The 24,293-nt window shown below is 37.3% G+C and overlaps 1 pseudogene; it reads right to left on the bottom strand.

The window, feature by feature from the left end:
* Positions 1 to 920: 920 nt before the first annotated feature.
* LOC118722993 lies at positions 921 to 10,128 on the bottom strand (annotated as a pseudogene).
* Positions 10,129 to 24,293: the final 14,165 nt, after the last annotated feature.

The following is a 24,293-nucleotide window of genomic DNA, read 5'->3' on the forward strand; positions in this document are numbered from 1 at the left end:
GTCATGAATCTCAACTGGTTCTATTTTCCTTGAGAATATGGTTTGACCTCTATCATTAGTTAAATTACAACAACAAAAACAACAACAAGAACAACACAAACTTAAGAAATCAACTTCTATTACTATCTCTCTATATATAAAAGGCTAAGTGACCGGCACACTGACCATCAGGGAAAGACGCTCAACACAGGAGCTGCCAAGCAACAGCAACTTTGCAGAGTGCCCTCTCACACTCTGGGACCCCTCAAGGGATGTCAGACTGCCGATTTTGCCCGGATCCCCACAGGCCAGGCCAAGGGATCCCAACTACCAGAGGATTCCACCTCACTCTGCAGGTACCCTTTGAGCCCCAGCCACTCCAGGTGTGCTGGCTGTGGAGGGAGCACCTAGTCCCGCCCTAGTGGCCACCTTCTAATTAATTTCCTTTCAATGTGCACTAATCTGTCCATGCACCAGGCCTCTAGATAATACATAAAATCAGATAGGAGTATAAACCTAAATATTTGAAATATATTTCATTGCTTACTAGAGAAACTTTACTAGCATTAAATTCCCTCTATACTACCTAAAATTCTTCCATAGTAGCCTGGGACACTTAGAACTATCAAAGGCTACAGATATGACCTAGCTGAGTGCTTCAGAACATTTTATGCATCATATTACACAGAAATGCTAATATTTAAGCAGAATATGGAAGGGGCATTACTATATGGTAAACCACTACACGTTGGTACTCTTAAAATCTTAGGCTTCAAATTCTTCAAGAGCTTACAAAAGGAGCCATAGGAATCCTATAATGTAATTTTAACTGTTATAAAATTTTGAGTAGTTGTAAAAGGGGGAAAACGTGTTTAGGCCTTAAGGAAATTCTGCCACAGATACTTTACTTACAAAAACACTCTAACTTTGCCTTGGCAAGTTCATTGGAGCCTTGGGTGTTCTCCATTCTTTTGGCCTCTGGCTGGCAGGAACAATGGCTGTCCTGTCTGTTCCTCCTCGTTTTTAACTTGTACAGTAGTCTTCTCTTAGGTCTTACTTCTTTTCTGTTTCTCTTGTTTCTGGTGTTCGGAAAGTGCTTCCTGGACAGAGCCTTCAGATGAATTCTACAAAGCGCTGAGCCCCACATCCCTTCTCCCAGAGCTCTTTGGTGGCGCCATCCACGCCTTCTGAGGCCTGAGAGGGAGATAGTAGAACACATGATGGACTGCAATGGTTTTCCCCCTTGATCTTGATTCCGTTAAAATTGTCAACTCCCCTCCTCTTCATAGCAGATAAAACAGAATGCTTTGGACTTCCCTGTCTTTCAGTCCCACGTGAGATTAACATTAACAATTTCCTCATACTAGGAGACTACACAAGATATATCCTTCCTACAGTTCATAAGAAAGCCCTCCCAGGAAGATGCAGGTGCTGTCATTGTGCTCAAGGCCAGACACCTTAGCTGCCACTGAAATATGGGCCTCCCATTCATTCAGCTCACTAACTGACTTCACTTGGCTATGGGGTCATCTCCTCAAGCTGGCGTGCCATGCAATGGCGCCCCTGTGCTTCTGGTGAAGGCTTTTAAGATAGGTGCCCTAAACCTCTCCGCCTTCTTTCCCCACAAGCTCTCAACTACCATTTAAGTTTCAACTTTTATGCTACCCCATTAACTACACAGAAATGCTCAAACTGCTAGTTTGAAAGCTCTAATCTATTAATAGTCCATTTTAAAAATGGGATAACTACATTGAAACAAAGGCTTCTGCTATGAAATGTCTAACCATGGATGTTGGAGTGATTTCTTTTTTTTCCTTCCCCATACAATAAATCCTTTTGAGAACCTGCAATATGCTAGTTTCAATGTAACCAAATTATGAAGAGTAAATAATGGATGTGTTAAAAGGCCTAAACTTAGCTTTACTTAATATGTAGTCATTGTGTTAGCATTCTCTAGGCAGTGTTTCCCAAACTTTTGACATATGTGTACCCCTTCTATAATTTTCCTAACACTGAGTACCCCTCGTACTCATGAGAACGTAGAATTAGGCACAGCTAAGCACAGTGCAGTGCATATCCCCACCAAACTCTGGTGCAACATGTACCCCCACCAAACTCTTCCCGCACCCCTGGGGTACACGTACCACAATTTGGGAAACACTGCTCTAGAGCAATAGAACCAATAGAATATAGATAGACAGACAGACAAATATATATCTGTCCACCTGTAAAGAGATATATGATAAGAAATGAGTTCATGTGATTACAGAAGCTGAGAAGTCACCAGATCTGCAGTTGGTAAGCTGGCGGGTCCAGGATAAGCTGATGGTATGGTGAAGTTCTAGTCTGAAGATTGGCAGGTTCAAGACCCAAGACCAGTCCAGGATTTATCCAGATCAAAGGCCAGAAAAGACTGGCATTTCATCTCAAATCAATCAGGCAAGAGGAGTTTCCTCTTACTGGAGGGAGAGTTAGCCTTTTGTTCTGTCAGGATTTCAACTGATTGAATGAGGTTCACCCACATTAGGGAAGGCAATCTACTCAGACCAACCTGTCAGAGAAAGAATTTTCGCTCTGTCCCATAGATTTTGGATTGTTGTATTTTCATTGTCATTTATGGAAAATGAAGAAAATTATAACCTGATGGACAAAAAGATAGATACAGAGGCAGTAAAGCATCGAACAAATTATCAAATTACAACAGGAAGGCTGGCGAGTGTTGAGGATGGGGGGAAAGAGATCAACCAAAGGACTTGTATGGATGCATATAAGCACAACCAATGGACACCAGACAATGGGGAGAGACATGAGGGAATGCAACAGAGTGTAGGGGAAAAATGGGGAAAAAAGGAGATATATGTACTACTATATGTAATACTTTAAAAAATAAAATAAATAAAACCTATTTTTAATAATTTTTAGGAATGATGGTGCCTAAAAGTCATAATGTAGCCCTGATCCCAAAACCATGTTCACCTTATATGGCCCTGCTTCCCTGGTCATAGCTAATTGAAATATGGATGAACACTTGGCCTATCAGATTGTCTCCTATGAGTTTAGAATTGAGATTTAAACTTATCAGTATTTGTTCTGTTTGTGGGAAACTGTACCATTGTAGGCTTTGGTGTAATCATGTCTGTGAAAAATTGAAGAACGTCTACAAAAGTAAAAAAGAAGAGAGATCGTGTGGTCTGTGAGAAAGAAGAATGAGACTTGGAGATGTTGCCTGATTCCTTGGTGCTCTCCAGTCTCTGTGTATTGAAGGTTGTTTATACAGACTTTCCCAGATCCCATGAGATGCCCCAGTATTCTTCCTTAAATTCCAGGATTTGGCTGCACCATTTGAAATGGTTTTCTGCTAATTTTAATCCATATATTAGTCTTCTGAAACTATTATAACAAAGCACCACAAACTGAGTGGCTTAAACAATGGAAATGTATTGTCTCACATTTCTGGAGACTAGAAGTCTGAAATAACATATCAGCGTGGTTGGTTCTTTTGAGGGAAAGCTATATTGCCCACCTCTCTCTTCAGCTTGTCAGGGGCGAGCAGCTCTCTATATCTCTTCTGATGGTCTTTCCTCAATGTGCTTTTGTGTCCAAACTTCCTCTCCTTACAAATACAATAGTACTATTGGGTTAGAACCCACACTAATAAACTCATTTTCACTTGATTACCTCTCTAAAAACCCAATTGACAAAAAGTTACATTCTGAGGGGTTAGAACTTTAACATGTGAATTTGTGGGAAGGTATGATTTAACCTATAACAAGCACTAAAACAAGAGGGTCAATGTATATTATATTGTAGAGTATCCATGGGTTATTTTCATTGATATTTTTAAATATTGCTTATTTTTATTGAATTTTAATTTTTAAAAGGCACTTAAATATTTTCTACTCCTCTTAAACTTGGCTCCCATAGACTGAATTAAAATTTCTAAAACATAAACAATGTCTCTTAATGGCAAAGAATATGTACTCTATAGTCAGACTGTTTGTGTTCAAAGACTGCCTTTTCTGCTAAAGCACCATTGGGCAAGCTGTTTCATCTCCTGTGTCTCAGTTTCCACAACTATAATGTAGAAATTGAAAGAATATCTTACTCTTAGGAATATTATGAAGATTACATTAACTGATGTATGCTTGTCATAGAGTGAATGCCAATTGTAGAAACTGAACCCTCACTTCTGCACTAGTCTTCCTTCATGAATTTTACCCTTCAAAATGATCATGAGCCAAAACTTAGCTGCTGACAGCCTTCGTTGGGTAGGTATTGGGAGCACTGACTTACCTTGAGGCCAGGTTTTCTGGGTTCAGATCTGCCACTTACTTCTCTAGGACCTCAAAGGATACTACTTCTCTTTCCTCTCCTGTAAAATTTAGATAATGATAATATCTATTATACCATAAGGGGTTTATTGTCATAATTGAATAAGTTAACTTAAAGTTTTCAGTACATTCCAAGGGTATACTTATGCTAGTTATCATCATTACCATTCGATGAATTAACCAGGTGGCAATCCTTGATACTAACCAGAGCAACCAGTGACATAGCACTGACCCTGTTGAAGCTCATGGACAGACCACTGCTGGACCTCAGAGCATCTTGTGAATTTTCAAATACTCTCTACTTTCTTAGAATTTATAGTCAGGGTAAAATCCCTAATTTGAGTAGCTTTGGCCTATGTATTAACATCTGTTAGTCTTCTCTTTTGGTTTATTTCAAGCTTATTTTTTTTTTAATGTTACAAGGGCTTAAGAAACATAAATCTTAAATTTGTCCTTTTACTTATAAGTTACAGGTTAGATATAACTGACATGCAAAATATCTATAATCACATGCCATGCAATTAAATATCTCTGGACCACTGTTCCCAAAGCAGAGGAAATGATACGCAAAATGTTCATTGGTATTTATACCATATGTAAATGTACTTGAAATTTGTTAGCCTTCCTTTGAGGAAAAGAATCTAATTTTCTTATTAATTATAAGGAAAGTAATTTCCCTAAGGTAAAGAAATTAACAGGATTTATATGTACTTGGTAACAATTTGGTAACCACTTTTTTCAAAGTCTCTGTATATGTGACATAAAGAAAACAACAATTAAATGGAAAATATGCAAAACAAGATCCTATTTTATTTGCATTTCAGAGCAAGCAAATTGACAATGCAATATTACTTTACTGATACTATAGTGCAAGCAGGATATTTAGACACACTTTTGATAAAAGAGATAGCTTTAAAATTCTATACTTGTATAATTCGGGAAGTCCAACACATAGAAGTACATTTCCCATAATGGTGTTAATTACTGCACAGTATCCCTAACCTTTAGAACACTGAGATTAATTCAACAAAAATAACAGATGGTGGTTCAAGAAAACAAACTTTTATATTGCCTTTTTTTTTTCATTATCCAACTGTTAGAGAAAGCCATGTAAGAAGTTCGTTGAGACCTAATTATGTAATGTTTTCTATCCTGCATTCTGCATATTTTATCTCAATAACAATACAAATATATAAATTAACTTTATTTTAAAAAAGAAGAATACTATCCCAATTAAATATCATGTTGAAAAACATATTTTATTTATCTTGGCAGAAGTTCCACTCATTTGATAATATAAAAGTACTGACTTTTTAAATATAAAATTTATTTTAGATCATGATTTATTATTTCATGCTCTATGTTTGTTTTTTGAAATTGACCACTTTGGGAGAATTCAGATGAGAGCAAATGGAAATACTAACTGGAACGTGAAGCAAGTAACATCTCCCTACATCGGTTTATACCATTTTTATAAACAATCAATATCTGGGTAAATTTACAAAAATAATTTAGAGACTTTCAGGGAGATACACAGAGGATCTCTCAAGGGAGTGGCATCATGATTCATAAATATATTGTGAAACTTAAAATACATTCCTCTTGACAAATTTACAGACTGAGTTTTGCAAAACCTGCTAACTCGGCTTTGTGGGTTTTAGCCCCTTCCCTCAGATAATAGAGTAGACAAGTTTTCAACATCTATCTAAATGGCTGTTGTCATCTGGAACAGTATTAAGCAATCCCATTCCTGACCTAAATCTCAGCTCAACAACTAGCACCATTATGCAGTTCTGTGTATCTGTCATTACCTCTACTCTTTGATTACCAGCTTTTCTCTTCTACCTCTATGAATATTCATGTACTCCAACCAGAAGAATTGGAAATCAATTTATTAATGGCTGAATTAAATATTTCAGTTTTGAAAAAAGATTGAAGTCAAATGTTACATTATGGAAAATATATTATGTTCCATAGTATAATATATGGAACATAATATATAGCAGACCAAAGTAGGATATGACCTCACTATATGAGTAGTATTTGTATTAGCTACTACTGCTTAACTTACTATTCAGAGAGATTACACACACACAAACACACACACACACACACACACACACCAGCTGGGTTAATTTTAATAAATGGCACCCTCTAGTACAAAATGTGTGAACTACCTGCCTGAATTTTGCTACTATCTAGCCAGTATTAGAGGAGATATTCTATTCTGACTACTGCAACATGATCAATTTCAAAAATCAATTAATGATAGCCTTTTTTTAAAGCCCAATCACCGCCGGCACTGGTTTGGCTTAGTGGATAGAGCGTTGGCCTGCGGACTGAAAGGTCCCGGGTTCGATTCCGGTCAAGGGCATGTACCTTGGTTGTGGGCACATCTCCAGTAGGGGGTGTGCAAGAGGCAGCTGGTCGATGGTTCTCTCTCATCGACGTTTCTAACTCTCTATCCCTCTCTCTTCCTCTCTGTGAAAAATCAATAATATATATATATATATATATATATATATATATATATATATATACACTTTTTTTTTTTTTTTTTTTTTAAAAAGCCCAATCACCAAATCTGGTGATATCTCTCTAGACTGTTTCAGATTTGGTCCTAGTAGAAAATGACCTGTCTAGATTATCCCGTCTTACTATTCTGAGTCTCTATTGAAAACAATTTATGATCACATACTGTGTAGTCTCAACATCAGGTCTGCAATTATAAATGAGTTGATAACATTCTCAGTCATTTGGACAGAGTCTAAACTTAGCAGCGTAAAATTAAATGATTTTTATGTTATTAATGTCATATTAAACAAGTTTTAGTGTGTAGGGTAAGACCTAATGCAGATCTACAAAGATCTCATCTTAGTGGTGCCCACCCCTCATTTATATTATTCTTAGAATCTTACAAATAAGCTTAGGAATTAGTTCATTCCTCATATAACAATATATGGAGTTAGAATTTGGCTGAAGTGATTAGACTGAAGATGAAATTTTCACTATCCTGTGAACTCTATACTTGGCAGAAGAAATGATGTCATCATGAAAGCCATTGGTCTACTCACTCCACATCAGTATAAATCCTTGCTGAGTCTAGAGATTTACATTTTCAATTTGGCCTTCCTTTTCATTACTGGAGACTTTGATTTCTTTGCAATACTTGGAAAATTCTCTCATTTTCTTTCTCTACTTTCAATGTTCTGCATATATTACATGCCTATATTTGTCTTTGATAATGGAAAAAGAGACTCATCATTTTCAATGCTCACTCAACATATCTTCATTATCTTGGGAATAACTTCACCAAAATATATTAAAATGTCACTAGAGAAAAATGAATGCATATAGAATGTCTGAATATTGCTGGGCTAGATCTATATCTCTATTTCTTTAGTTAGCATGCAGCCTTCTGGATTTCAAAACCAGCAAAAAACAAGAAACAAATGGATTTGAGAACAACAGACACAAATAGAAAAGATCCTTTCTCTGATTGTATTAATGTTCTTCCAGATATTTATCAATTTATGTCTTCTTCTTAATCAATTTTTACATCATAGTCAAGTATATTTCATTTATTTTTTTTACTCCACAGGTATTTATTTTGTGTTCCTTCTATGTGCCAGCAGTTACTATAGGCCCTGGGAACAAAGAATGAACAAAACCAGTAAAGTCCCCACTTTCATAAAGTTTTCATGTTAGTGGGAGGTAAGAGGCAATAAGCAAATAAATACACAGTATGTCAAATGAGTGGTAAGAACTACGAAAAAAATACATGAGAGCTAGAATGCGTCATTGGAACAGACAGGATGCTATTTTACCTAGGTGATATTTGAGTGGAGATTTAAAGGAAAATAAAGAAGCAAGTCACATGAATATAGGAGAAAAGAGCATCCCTGGCAGAAGATGGAATATAAAAAAAAATTTTTTTGTAATATGAACTGATCAGGATTGGCTTGGAGGAAACGTCTTCTCCCAAATAATGAACAGACCAGAATGTCAAATCCTTTCAAATATTGTATACCATGTTATTTTTCAAAAATTTTCCAGAAGTCCTCTAAATATACAATATTTATTGTTCCTTTAATCCTTGCTTATACTTTCTAAATTCTTACAAGTTTGTATTACAAAATCAATGTCTCTAAACTAAACTTCAGCTCTCTGTGGTTTTCTGTTTTAACAATGGAGGTTAAGTTAGTGAGGTTTTATTGTACTGTATAGTTGTTTGGTTACTTGCTAAGAAAACTTTCTGCAAGTTTTCAGACTGTGGAGTAGAAGGAGCAAAAGGAGTATGACAAATATTCTCCTTCTATTTTGAGAGCTTAGATTTCAAGTGACTCGTGTACATTTTTAACATAGGCTACTGCAGCTCATAATAGAATGGATGTTTCCTATAACAAGATGCTATACTCATTGAAAGTGAAGGAAGATCCCTATCCTCACAGGCAGCCTCCAAAGGCAGTCTGATAAATGCATTTTGATGTTTGAACATAAGGCAGGAGAAAAAGAATACTTACCAAATAGAGCAGAAGGCCGAATGAATGAGTGTGAGCTATTTTATTCTTTAGGAGGAATGAAATGTTTCATTGTTATTTATGTCTGTACCCAGTAAATGGTTGAATTAACATTTGGTATTTAGACATAAACATTACACCCTTTACTTCTTTGACCATAAGACCAGCAGGAAGAAGAAGGAAGCAGCAAAGATTTCTAGAGGTTCAAACTGATAAGAGTGAAAAGGAGAGATGACACTATCATCACTGGCGAAAGCTGTCTTATAACCTAACAAAGATTCAGCTTCAACACTGACTTTTCTATACAAGTAAATATCTTATGTGGAGGAACAGCAGATGACTCTACACACTATAGAAATAATTTAGAATGCTGATTCTGTAAGGTTTGTCCCCAAACTAAGAAATATTGACAAAAACAGTAGGAAAATTCCCACCCAAAATGAAGCGAGCAGTTTGAAATTTTACTTTTGGGTTTTACCTTATTCTAGTAATATAAAGAGCTTAGAAGTCCCTTTTTGTCATTTATTGATATTTTCTCAGTGCACATGTATAAAATCGTAAAGAGAAAAATAATCATTTTTAATGACAGACAAAAGAGAGCTTAGATGAAATTTTAAAGAGCTCAGTGGATTCTTGAAGCAATTAAGCAAAGAATTTATGCAAAAATTCATAGATATTTATTTGGAATAAACATGTTTTTGGTCAGGCTGTAAGCCTATATATTTCAAATAATTACTTTGATTCCTTCTTTACTCTTTATGGAGAGACACAGGCTCAGAAATCTGTGTAACATATATTACCTATATGCTGATTTCAGTACCATCATCTGCTTAATCAACATTTAAGATTACTTGACTTTTTTAATTTAAAAAGAAAGATTAATTTAGCCATTAATTTCTGATATAAATGTATAAGCTTCTACCTTGCCAAACAAATAACTAGCACTTGCAAATGACTGTGTGATTTCACTTGACTGATTTTTAGTGACAAAATGGCATAGTGACTTTAAAAAGGATAACATGATACTAATATAACACAAAAATTCATCAGAAAAAATGTTTATTAAAAAAATAGAATACACTATTGCATCTCTGTCTTCATTAAAGCCATGTTAAAAGAAAGACAAGGAATGAATGGAAACAAAGAAGGTATTTTATAGGTTAGTTTGTTACCATCATGAGTAGTTTGGTTTAATCATTTTTATATTCAACTAAAATTTCCTAAATACCTACTACATGCCCAGCACTATACCAAGTTCTTTCATCCTTCTTTATCTCATTATCTCTCATTAATTCCATTATGCTATTACTATCCTCTTCTATAATAATAAAAGCATAATACGCTACTTAGAGTGGTCATCCTTCTGGACGACCTTCCGGATGAAGCTGGGGCTACGACGGAAGCCCGGGTCCCAGGTGCCGGCTGTTAAAGGGAAACCCGAATGCAGGCTGCAGAGGGAAGCTGGTGCCAGCAGTTGGGGGACAGAAGGCCTACTCTTGCACAAATTTCATGCATCGTGCCTGTAGTTTTATGTAAGCAAAAATAAAACAAAAACAAAAACCCAAGTTTCAAAGAAGAGACTTTAGATCATACAACTTTGTATGAAACTGGATAAAACCAGGGTTTGTTTTCATGTATTTCCAACAGCACATAATGGTTTTGATATAGTAGGCAGTTAGACAGACATGAGCAGAGTAAGGATGATAGGCTAGGTACCAAAGGTCACCAGAGAGGAAAGCAGCTGGCAAAACTGCCTTGAGAGCTCACCCCCAGGGTGACTTTTACTCCCCTAGCACATCACAGGCCATGCAGTTTATACCCCCTGACCTTTCATATCACTGGTCATGTGGTTCAGACCCTCCCCTGACCTTTCCTTCCCTCACATATTTCTAGTCATGTGATAGAACCCTTAGAGGAGAACAAGGGAGCCAGAGAATTGCCTCATATGACTCCCATGCAAGACCTTATAGAACTGCTCTTTTAAGCATTCACGACTAGAGACAACATCTCAGCTCCAGGCCCAGAAAAGCAGAAAGGCCACAAAGGGCAATGCCCAGGCTGACATAGGGACAAGGACCAGCTGCAATGACTAATGGCCTCCTGCCCTGGTACCAACCAACCAAGGAAGACCGCAATCCTGAAAGGACTATTCTACTGGGATCCTCCCCAGAGATCCCCAGACAAAAAACTCAGTGCTCCCCTCTCTTTCTCTCCCTTCCTCCTTCCCTCCTTTCCCCTGGAGTATGCCCCTCTCCTTTCCCCAGGCAGGTGAGTTTTCTTTGCCTTTCTTTTTCCTAAGCTCCAAGGGCCCTTTTTTGGACTCTGTAACTTGTTTTCTTTTTCTACCTCTGTGGCTTATAAACTTTTGCTTGTATTTGAGTTTCTTGGCTCTGAATGCTTTCCCAGTCAAACTCAAAAACCAAGGTCTAACATCTGGTGCTGTTCTCTGTTAACAGTTTGTTGATGTAATAAGCATCCAAAGCTGTAGAGAATTTTTTAAGAGTTTATCTGTGCCAAACTGACAGTTGCTGGGAAGCAAATCTCCAATGGTCTGGAGAATGACAGTTTTGCAGTTTCTTTGGAATTAAGGAGAGAACATAAGGAAGATGACATGAAGGTGGGAGAAAGTAACGCAGGGATTGGATTACATAATAATTACAAACTTATGTGCTCTCTTGAGTGCCATTAAGCTTCTGAGATGTCTGAGAAAGAGACATTTCAAAGGTGTGTTAAGCTAGATGCACAGAAACAATAAAATAGGGCTTGTTAAAGCAAAGATAAACCTTTCACTAAAGACGTTATGAGTCTGGGGCATGCTCTCCACCATGGCCTACCCAGTTAGGAATTTTATCATCACATCACCCGGTGAGGTCACTTTCAGTTAGAATATAGTGCTCATTTTTTATCCACTGTTTAAAAATAATACGTATGTTTTAAAACTTGGTTATTTCAACTATCCAATAGTTTAAAAGATACACAATACTGTATATGCCATATTTACTATACCAGACCTCACCATCATTAGATATGAGGCTTTGGGGAATTATGTCTCACATTATAAAGCAGGGCAATTATGTAATCCATGGTGGATAGTAGTTTCAATAAGGTTGTGGTAAAGAGATCCAGAAAGCACCACTGTGAAGATTCAGTTTTGGAACTCCCTTATCTGCCTGAAAGCAGAGCCTCCCAAAAGAATTCAAGTCTTATAAATCTCTTCTGCAGAATTTTATGGCCTTGAGGAAGATAGAAAAAGACCACTTGCAGCTGCAGAACATTGTTCCAAGCTTTGTTATCTCCTTTTTGTTCCTCTAAGAACCCCTTTATTTTTCCTGAAGTAATCATTTTTTCTTCCCAGAAGCCTTTTCTCTTCTCTCACTTTCCCCTTTTAAATTAGATAGATAAGCTCCTAACTTTAAACGTAGTGAGATACACTTCTTTTGTGTTCTCTATATCCATGCAAATAAACTTGGTGGGATTATTTTCTCTTGCTGATCTCTTTTTTGTCAGTTTAATTTACAACCTTCAGTCACTTAACCTAAGTGGGTGCAGAAAATTTTTTGCCTCCCCCAAGTTTGGTGATGGGGATGGAGTTGTTGGAATTCCTCAATCGCTTTGGAGATCTCAGGACCACCTAGCAAGCAAAGGTGAATTTCTTTGTTCATGAGACTCCTCAATCTCTATGCAAGGGTCTGGTAGAATGAGGACAGTAAGAGTCTCTCCTGACTTTTTTCCCAAGATTTAGATTAGCAGGAGGAAACACTTGAAAAAAACTAATTCTTTCAGCATTGTGACTCATTTGAATATACTTGTTACAGATCTTTTCCCTCCCAGGAATTGCCATTGTGTCATGTTTGTTCTGTTTTGTGTCCTAAGAGCTTGACTTGGATCTAGTGAGAGCATTCTTTCTCTGGTTTTATGCCTGCTAGGTCTGCAATCAAAGGTGGCCAACCATCAGATTGGGATGGGAACCCAATAAGTTACAGTTGACTGTACAAATATGTGGGTAGCCTGAGCATTCTATTTGCAGTTGGAGTCCTACAGATAATTTTTATCTCTCAAGGAGTTCATCTAAGTCTCTTTTTTTCTCTTTGGCTATCTTTGGGAATTACTTTGGAGTATGGGAGCTACATCCTTTGTATCCTCCTGGACAAGTTTTTTGTGTCCATAGTTAAGTCATAAAAGGGCTTGTTGTTGAGTCACATTTGTGGAACAATTATATCTTTGGTGATCCTAAACCATCAATATCCTGATGACATATCCTTTGATTTGGAAATGCTTTAAATTTAAAAGGAATTTTAGAGAGCTCTCATCCTAAACAAATCTCATATAGGTACCTATAGAAGGGTCAAATTGAAAGAACAGCTGTGTTGTGGCTAGGTTAAAACTCACTTGACAAAATTAAAGGGCTGAAATCAGATTTAGTACAAAAATTAAAATCCAAAACCCACCATAAAATCTCTCAACCACAGTTGTGTTGTAGTCACCTAAAAAAAAGTCAGATGACCCATGAAAACATTCCTCTTCACCAAGATAACTAATGGGCAGACCCTCTTCCACATACCCCTGTAAATGATCAGAAACTGGCCCAGGGAGGCCAGTATAAAGAGCCTGATAGTAGCTATTTTATGTTTTCCTTCCAAATGTTAATTGGCCTAAAGTGGAATTATGTACTCATAAGGAAAAAAATATATCCTAAAGGCTTTGTTAAGCAACTTACACAAGCATTTCAAAGGCACACAGCTCTAAATCCAAGAGCAGCAGAACACAGAAATCTATGCATGCCTTGGTTTGAAATATTCATGATGTTAAAAAAAAAAAAAAAAAACAACAACAATACACAAATTCAAAATAATGTGACTGACTGGGTGGGTCATCTTTTAGAATTATCATTGAGGCTATTACCAGTTCTATAAAAATAGCTTGCAAGAAAGCAATAAAATGTAGGAATTAAAATTAATAATTCTCACCTTAAAAATCAATTCTTTGCAGAAACGGAAATATAACTCTAGGAGTAAAAAAGCCCACCCCATTTTTCTTACAAACCACAAAGTTTTTTCCATTTAATTCATCTCAAGAGACTTGCAGTTCCTCTAAAAATCCAGGGTAGTGAAAAAAGGACTATCTTGCACATAAAAGAAAGGAAAATGACAATTTCCTTAGGTCTCAGCTTCCTTAATCTTAATTGGGTCTCAATCTAGGCCTTTAAAAACTGCAGAGTCCTAGCTGGGTAGCTCACTTGTTTAGAGCATCGTCTCCATATGTCAAAGTTATGGTTTGGATCCCTGGTCAGGACACATAACAGTACAAGAAGCAACAAATGAATGCATAAATAAGCAGAACAACAGATGACTCTCTCTCTCTCTCATCTTTCCCTTTCTCTACTTTTCACCCCCTTTCTCTAAAATAAATAATTTTTGAAATGCAGACTTCCAGCAAAAATGATTTTTTCTTTCTTACCTCATGTCTGTGTTTTTTTTTATTATTATTAAATTGTTTTTTAAAACTCAGAAATATAAAAACTAACCCAATTTTTTTTTTTTAATTCCTGCAGTTTGGAAAAATCTTTGGTAACTATGACTAGATTGGTTTATAAAAACAATTTGTATTCAGAGTTGTCAAAACTAAATAAAATGTAGACATACAATTTTTATTCTACCTGGGTTTACTAGCCAAGTAAACTTATGACATATCTAATATATGTTTAAGATTATAAAACTTATAGATTTGATTTTAATCAAATTGAGTCATAATTGTTATAGACTTTATTTTAATAATAATTTTTTAAAATTTGCTTAGAAGTTGATTCCAGTTGAGATCTTAAAGTTATGCTCAAGTTAATGATAGATATTCATTGAATATCTACAGCATCCTACCTAATATAAGAGTAATATCCAAATTGACCATTACTCCAACACACAAGATGGCCACCCCCATGTGATCAAAGATGGCAGCCCCCATGCGGACACAAGATGGCTAGCAGGGGAGGGCAGTTGGGACGGACCAGGCCTGCAAGGGAAGGCAGTTGGGGGTGACTAGACTGGCAGGGGAGGGAAGTTAGTGGTGACCAGACCTACAGGGGAGCCAACATCATACTCAATGGGCAAAAACTAAAACCATTTCCCCTAAGAACAGGAACAAGACAGGGATGTACACTCTCACCACTCCTTTTCAACATAGTGCTGGAAGTACTAGACATTACAATCAGACAAGAAGAAGAAATAAAAGGCATTCAAATTGGAAAAGAAGAAGTAAAATTGTCCTTATTCACAGATGACATAGAAAACCCTAAAGACTCCATAAAAAAAATTTTTTAGACTTAATAAATGAATTTGACATTGTAACAGGATACAAAATTAATACCAAGAAATCTATGGCATTTCTATTTACCAATAGTGATCTTAAAGGAAGAAAGACTAAAAAAGCAGTCCCATTTACCATTGGACCAAAATTTTGAGATACCTTGGGATAAACTTAACTAAGAAAGTAAAAGACCTATATTTGGAAAACTACACAAAACTGAAAAAAGAGATAAAGACATAAACAGATGGAAAAATATGGGTTGGTAGAATCAACATAATCAAAATGCCCATACTACCCAAAGCAATCTATAAATTCAATGCATTTCCCATTAAAATACCAACGGCATATTTCACAGACCTAGAATGAACTCTCCAACATTTCATCTGGAACAAAAAAAGACCCCGAATAGCTGCAGTAATTCTGAGAAAGAAGAACAAAGGAGGTGAGATCTTAATACCAGATTTCAAGTTGTATTACAAAGCCACTGTTCTCAAAACAGCCTGGTACCGACAGAAGATTGACATATAGATCAATGGAATAGAATAGAGAACCCAGAAATCAACTCAAACCACTATGCCCAATTAAAATTTGACAAAGGACGCATGAACATACAATGGAGTCAAGACAGTCTCTTCAACAAATGGTGTTGGGAAAACTGGATAAATACATGCAAAAAAAAAAAAAAAATGAAACTAGATCACCAACTTTCGCCATACACAAAAATAAACTCAAAATGGATAAAGGTCTTAAACATAAGATGGGAAACCATAAAAATACTAGAGGAATCCACAGGCAGCAAAATCTCAGACAGAATTTCTTCACTGATATTGCTCCTAGGGCAATGGAAGCTAAAGAGAAAATAAGCAAATTGGACTATATCAAAATAAAAAGCTTTTGCACAGCAAGGGAAACCATCAATAAAACAACAAGAAAGCCCACTGCATGGGAGAACATATTTTCCAATGATATCAATGATAAGGGTTTAATCTCCAACATTTACAGAGAACTCATATAACTTATCAAAAAGAAGATAAACAACCCAATCAAAAAATGGGCAATGGACCTACCTAAAAACTTTTTGAAAGAAGACAGAAGGAACGCCAAGAGACATATGAAAACCTGCTCAAAGTCACTAATCATCAGAGAGATGCTAATCAAAACAACAATGTGGTATCATCTCACACCTGTTAGAATGGCTATCATCAACAAATCAACAAGCAACAATTATTGGCGAGGATGCAGAGAAAAGGAAACTCTTTCGCACTGCTGGTGGGAATGCAGGCTGGTACAGCCTTTGTGGAGAACACTATGGAGTTTCCTCAAGAAATGAAAAATGGACCTCCCATTTGACCCAGTGATCCCACTCCTAGGAATATATACCAAGAAACTAAAACATGTTCATAGTAGCACAATTCACCATAGCTAAGATTTGAAAACAGCCCAAATGCCCATCAGCAGATGAGTGGATTAAAAAACTGTGGTATATCTACACAATGGAATAATATGCTGCGGTAAAAAAAAAAAAAAAAAAAAAAAAAAAAAAAAAAGGACATCAATTTGAATTGCAGCTTGAAATCAATTTGTAAACAGGCCAGTCTCTAGAGAGTTGTAATGTGTTTTACAAAGCTAACCACTAAAGCTCAAAAGCAACTAAAAATTCAGCACACTAAATGAAGCTTTTCCATTGCACAAGAGAATAATTTTACATGAATGGCAATTTCTGCAATTCAATGCATAGCTTAGCCTTGACAAAACCTTTAACCTTAATATAAAGCTAATCAAAACAATCCCAGGTAACACTGTTTATTATGATGTTATCTGGTAACCACTGAATAGTTTGTCAATATTCAGATATTTGGGCTTTTACAAAATTTAGAACTCAAATTCTCACCTCTAGAATCTGGAAGGTTTAGTAGTATTAAGCTGGGGGAAATGTAAATCCCCAGCCTCAGTTTTCCCATCTCTAAAATGGGAAGTCTGGAACAAATGATACTGTGTCAATCTGTGATTGCTGCCTAACAAAACACTCCAAACTTAGTGGCTAAAGACAATAACCTCTTATTCCTTTCTTTCAACCAATGGGTTGGTAGGTCTCAGGTTCACTCATACATCTGCTGTGAGCCAGCTGGTCAGCTGTGGTGAACTAATCTTGATAGCATCACTGAGGAAACCCAGTTCTCCTTCACTGACTCCTCTTGTCTGTCCTGCAGGCCAGGCATGGCATGTTCTCATGGAAGTACCAGGGGTCCACAAAAGGAAGCAGAAATGCATAAGTGAATTTCAAGCTTCTACTTGCATTAAGTCAGCTATAAGCCCATTAGCTAAAACAAATCACACAGCAAAGTTAGGATTAGTGTGGGAGCTCACTACTGAAGAGCAATTTTTTTGTAATAATTTTCCATGGACAATTGGAGACACTAATACAAACAATTTATTATCACACTTACAGTATCTTTTCAATAATTGAGTGTAGGATTGTTTGTCTGCTTTTGAGAAACCTCCGGCACTAACTACAGGGAAATACACTGAGGATAAAGAGGAAAGAAAACCTGCTACCTCTTCTTTAACAATAAGGCTCCATGTAATTGGATATGACTAGCTTGTACCTGACAAAAGATTAGACATTTTAGATATTTTAATTAAAAGTTAGTGCCATACAACCGACTGACCTACCTTTCATTCTCTTTCCTCTTTATATTTTTCTGTTAGTTTTTTCAAATCAATATAGCAACTAGGCAAGAACAATGCAAAGAATAACCATGTTCAATGAGTGCATAATTACATACATTTTCACTTTTCATTCCCATTCATAGACCAAAAAAAAGCAGACAACAAAATAAAAATAAAAGGAAAAGAATATAGCATTTTTAAAAGGAAAGATTAGTGGGAAGTTTACTTTTGCACATTAACTTTAATGCTCACTGGAGGCTTCTTACAATATTAAAGAGCATCTTTTCCTTGGGATAGTAATTCAGGTAGATATTGAGGAGTAATTTGGATCAAGTAAATTGCATTGTGATGTCATTCCCAGGAATTTACAAGCAACAACCAAATAAAGGAATTCTTTCTTTATTGACCTCTTCTTTTAGGAACAAAAAGGGAATCTATTAAATTTCAGGCACAAGTCATGCCTATAGACAATCTTGAAATCCAAGGCTATATGTCATAATCTTGGTGACTGGTTAAATCATCCAGTAATAAAAATGCATTTATTCCTCATTTTGAAGGGTAATCCTGAGAATTAAGGTATGGTAGAGGACAAAGTTTTTCAAGCACATATAAATCATAGTTATGTTTTAGTAATAGTTGTGATATCTGCTTCCAAGCTTTCTCTTATTTTTTCCCAGGCAGATCCCAAGATTTTGAAAAAACACACGTACAGTAGTGTTTGTACCTTTACCCATACAAATGGGTTAAGGCAATAAATATTCCACTCTATAATGCTAATTTTCTAACACTTCCTCAATTGGGTTAAAAACTGTGATCAATTTTACATAGTAAAGTTAGCTGACATCAATCATTCACTATGGCAAGACAAGAAATCTAATACTTGGACTCCAAAGCATTTAACCAATATACTTAAGGGTGGTGGCATAAAAGTACAGGGCGGGGCAAAAGTAGGTTTATAGTTGTTTACATGGAAAATAATGCAATCTTACTAATAAAAGCCTAAGTAGTCCTCATGCCATCGCGCAGTGATGCCCTCAAGCCCTCACAAGATGGCTGCATGCACAGCAGGTGCAGGCAAGTGGGCAGGACTGGGCTTGATGCTGCAGGCACAAGGGTGGTGGAGGGAAGTTGATCAGGAGGTGCATCGGGGGAATCCCACAGGGCACTGACCCACAAGGTAGGACTCAGGGGAGCAGCCCGGCAGGGCACCAGTTTTGATGCTGAGTCCCCTGGGCACTGTCACAGACTCTGACAGGAGGGAGGAGAGAATCAGATAACTGCACCTAGGACTTGGCAAATAGTGATATTAAAATATTTCTTCTAATTAATTCCTTTTCAATGTGCACGAATTAGTGCACCAGGCCACTAGTAATTAATAAATAATAATAATTCACAAATAAATTGTTTTGGTAATCACACCTGTATACCTAATTATGCCACAACCTTTTTAAATTTAACATTTAAACTGTTAAATTGCTTATCTTTTTTCATTACAAATCCCTGTGTAACTTGGCACAATAGGATGAAGCTGCAAGCTCATTCTGTGTTTTCAGTGACCCATGTCCCACTTCCAGGTGTCCTAGTTTGGGGAGTACAGCTCTAGGTCAGTTTGGTCTGCAATATCTGTAGTGTCCTGATGATTAAAGTTTCATTTCCTCTAAGTTAAACCAAATCCTAATATAAGGCTGTGTATTGGGTATTGAACCTGAAATTGCTGGCTTCAGTCATTATAGACACCATGCTTAACTCCTCTGTCAGGATCCAATTCTTGTGTGAAAAATTACATGAGGTTGATTCCAATTTCTCTGCAGATTTCACTTGGATAACACAAATTGCTACTTTCTGATTTACTATCTGATGAATTGTCCTGCCCTATCATTATAGTTATTGCACCTACAGTTATAAATTGAGTCTTCAAAAGGAGGTACAATAGGTAAAACTCTGTGCCAGTCAGAAAGTATCAGTGGAAGTTTGGAACTATATTCCAAAAAAAGGTCAGAATCCACCTACTAGTTCTGGAGGTCTCAAATTCCTGGAAAAACACAGGCTCTTTTAAAATGTCACATTATAGGGTCAGAAGTTACCTGTCACACTACTAGGCAAGCCCATCATTTCAGAAAGTCCTTTCCAAATGGCTCAAGGTAAAACCAATTTTCCTCAACTACCATTAGATCATCAAATCAGAATATACTTTTTTGCTTTAAACTTAATTTTAACTTGTGTTGGTGGGAAGCCCATCAGCCCAACTCCCCCCCCCCTCCCAGGCAGTTTTCAAAGACAAAATTTGAATTGGGGTGGGGCAGAGGTGGTAGTGTCCAGCCCAGGTAGCAGGGGTCACATGTTATAGGTCTTGAGAAAGAATCATGGTAGGGAAATAGGAAAAGGAATAAACTGTAGAGAAGAAACATGTTTTGTTTTTTGTGGGTTTTTTTTAAATATATTTTTATTGATTTTTTACAGAGAGGAAAGGAGAGAGATAGAGTAGAGAGCTAGAAGTGTCGATGAGAGATAAACATCGACCAGCTGCCTCTTGCACACCCCCTACCAGGGATGTGCCCCCAACCAAGGTACATGCCCCTGACCGGAATCAAACCCGGGACCTTTCAATCCGCAGACCGATGCTCTACCACTGAACCAAACCGGTTTCGGCAGAAGAAACATGTTTTGTTGAGATTTTATTTCTTATTTATAAAATAAAGAGTAAAATATAGTTTTAGCCTCTCTTAATTTAAGGGAGAAGGGAAGAAACCTAAATGAGGCCCCCTGCTGGCCATTTTAATTTCTATCTTATTTGTTCCTGCAAAAATAAATAAGTAATAATCTTTCTTTACCTATATTTAAGGCACAATTTAACCTTCTATTATTATTTCTATCTATTATATCTCTCTTTAATGAAATAAATGTATATATATCAACATAAATTTCTAAAGGCAATTTGGAACTTGACTTTTCATCATCGTAAGAGAATAATTAGTGTTGTAGAAATATATATTTTATTTTAAAGTTGCATTTAAAAATGATAATACCAGTATATTTTTTGTTATTTATACCTTAGGGCAAAAATATTTATGTTGATTATTTCAAGCTTATGAAGATCTTTAAAAATAAAGTAATAATTCAGAGTTTTATTCAAAATATTGATAATAACATTTGTCTTATTCTAGAAAATTAACAGTACTATGCATAGCAAAAATCCTGAAACTGGAGAATAAAAATAGTGGCAGAGTAAGTGGACGTTACATAAATATGCTCCCAAACTGGAATTAAAATATAGAACAACCCTGAAAAATCAACTGAGGAATAGCTAGAGAGGATCCTGATAACTAAGGATGGAAAGTGGAGTAGGCATAGAGACTGTTGGGAAGGGTGGAAGCATGAAAGAGCTGGCCATGCTTCCACAGACAGCAGCTGAAGTTTCAGAGAGATATCTCAGGTGTGGGTGCTCATACTAAGAATTCTTGGACCTAAGTCCCAAGTTGGACCCTCCAAAAGAGAGCACTAGAACTTAGAAAGGTGCCCACATAATATCTGAAAGACAGCAGGGTTGCTGTCTGCCAGGAAGAGTCTAGCCTCTGGACTAAGGAATCCCTAACCAATGGATACTAGATAAAATCTCAGTAAGATTGCCCAGGGCCAGAAAGGCAGTGAATCACATTCAATTGCACTAGAGAAACTCCCAAGAAACCCAGGGTGTTACACAAAGGGACCAGACTCAACAACATCAGAGCAATATCCAGCAAGCCCCATGAAGAGCAGACCCAGAGAACCTGTATGACAGCTGGCACAATGACATTAGGGTTGACACTGGCAGCAAGTCAGAGGGAAGATCCCTCCAATGAATGGGATATCAGCAATCAAGTCCCAATTACAAAAGGGGAGCCAAAATAATGATCACAAAGGGGCATTCCTAGAGCATTCAGCTCAGGTGAACAAAGAGAGTGCACCATTCAAGACACTTTCTACATAAGGCCATCCCACAAAGACTCAGAGACATAACAGTTCTACCTAACACATAGAAGCAAACACAGAGAGACCACTAAAATTGGGAGACAAAGAAATCATTCCCTAATGAAAGAAAAGAAGGAATCTCCATTAAAAACAAAACAAAAACAAAACAAAACAAAAAAACTAAATGATGTGAAGGCAAGCAACCTGTCAGACATAGATTTCAAATCAATGGCTTTAAAGATTATTAAGAAACTTAGTGCAAATTACAACAGCATGCAAGTGGAAATAGAGGCAATGAGTAAGAATGAGACAGAAATAAAGAATGATAAATCTGATATCAAGAACATATTGGAAGGTGTTAAACATAGATTGAATGAAGCAGAGAATTTAATCAGCAAGTTGGAAGACAAAGTAGAAATAAATACCCAGTTAGAGCAGCAAATAGAAAAAAGAATTAAAATGCAGGAAGAAAGCTTAAGGGAGCTCTTGGACAACATGAAATATAACAACATCCTCATTACAGGAATACCAGAAGGGGAAGAGGGTAAGCAAGGAACAGAGAACCTATTTAAATAAATAATGATAGAAAAATTCCCCAACCCAGTGAAGGAAAATGTCACACAAGTTCAGGAAGCATAGAAAGTCCCAATAAAGATGAAAACAAAGAATCCCACACCTATACACATTATAAATAAACGGCGAATGTTAAAGACAAAGAAAGAATCTTAAAGGCAGCAAGAGAGAGACAGAAAATTGCCTACAATGGAGTTCCCATTAAAATTTCAGCTGACTTCTGAATATAAGTACTCAAAGTAATTAAAATAAAGGGCCTTAATCCAAGACTACTATATCCAGCAAGGCTATCATTTAAAATTGAACATGAAATAAAAACCTTTCCAGACCAAAAAGAAAACAAGTTAAAGAGTACATTACCACCAAACCAGCAATGCAAGAAAGGTTAAAGGAACTGCTTTATGAAAAGAAAAAAAAAAGAAAAGGAGATAGGATCATAGTCATATAGAACAGAAAATTGGCAATAAATAAATATATATATATATCAATAATTAATTTAAATGTCAATGGATTAAATGCTCCACTCAAAAGATATACAGTGACTGAATGGATAAGAAAACATAACCCATATATGTATATGCTGTCTACAAAAGACCCATCTCAGAACAAAAGATACACACAGACTGAGAGTGAAGGAATGGAAAAATTTCTTCCATCCAAATAGAAAAAAAAGAAAAAGCTGAGATAGCAATATTTATATCTGACAAAATAGTCTTCAAAACAAAGGTCATAACAAGAGACAAAAAAAAGCCATTACATAATACTAAAGGAAATGATCCAACAAGAAAATTTAACCTTTGTAAACATATATGCACCCAATACAGGTGCACTCAAGTACATTAAAAAAAATCTCGTGATGGATTTTAAAGGAGAGATTGACAGCAATACATTCACAGTAGGGGACCTTGACACCCCACTGACATTATTGGATATATCTTCCAGACAAGTAATTAACAAGGAAACAGAGGCCTTAAATAACACAGTAGATCAGATGGATCTAACCAATCCTATCTAATGAAAGAGTGATATGCAAATTAACTATTACTCAGTGACAAAAATGGTGGTGCCCATAGCCACAAGATGGTGGTATCCAGTCCTCTTAGCCCCGCCAGAGAACCCAAGTCTGCTCAGTGGCAGCAGTCCAAGGTGTCTAGCTGGGAGGCACCCGCCACCCACTCAGTGATCTCTGCCCAGTGGCAGCAGCCTAGGTATCCAGCTGGGAGGCGCCAGCGCTCTGCACAATCCCCGGCCAGCAGCAGCAGCCTGGGCTGGGGTCTCAGGCCCGCACCCCTGCAACATGATCTTCAGGCCAGCGGCAGCAGCCTGGGCTAGGGCTGCACACTCCCACCTCGAGATCCACAGCCAGGCTGAGATGGCTGCCTGGGCTGGGGTCTCAGCCTGGCCAGGGCCCAATCCCCTTCCAGCAGTGGCAGCCTGGGGTCTCAACCATTGAGTCACACCAGCCAGGCAGATACAGAGGAATCTTAAATGTTTCTGCCTGAGATCCCAGCACAGCCTTCCACTGCTGGCTGGATATCATGCAGGGCACTGGCGCCTCCCAGATGGACACCCTAGGCTGCCACTGGGCTGGGATCACTGAGTGGGTAGTGGGCGCCTCCTAGCTAGACACCCTGGACTGTCACCCTTGGTAGACTTGGGGACTCTGGCGGAGCTAAGAGGACTGGGCACCGCCATCTTGTGGCTATGGGTGCCACCATTTTTTGTCACAGAGTGATGGTTAATTTGTATATTACTCTTATTAGATAGGACTAGGGCCCTAGTACATAAATTTGTGCACCTGAAAGAAACTGTGGGCCACAAGGCTGCAGTAGGCACAGAGGCGTGTCTCAACTCATCATCTGTGCCCCCCCCCCCCCACAGCTGCTCCTGCCTCAGCCCCAAGTCCCCTGTCTGCTGGCAACCTTGCTCCTACTGCCACTGCTCCCATGCACAGAGCTATTGGAGCCGGTTC

Source organism: Pipistrellus kuhlii, unplaced genomic scaffold (genome assembly GCF_014108245.1).
Source record: "Pipistrellus kuhlii isolate mPipKuh1 unplaced genomic scaffold, mPipKuh1.p scaffold_m20_p_2, whole genome shotgun sequence".
In the NCBI taxonomy this organism is placed as follows: Eukaryota; Metazoa; Chordata; class Mammalia; order Chiroptera; family Vespertilionidae; genus Pipistrellus; species Pipistrellus kuhlii.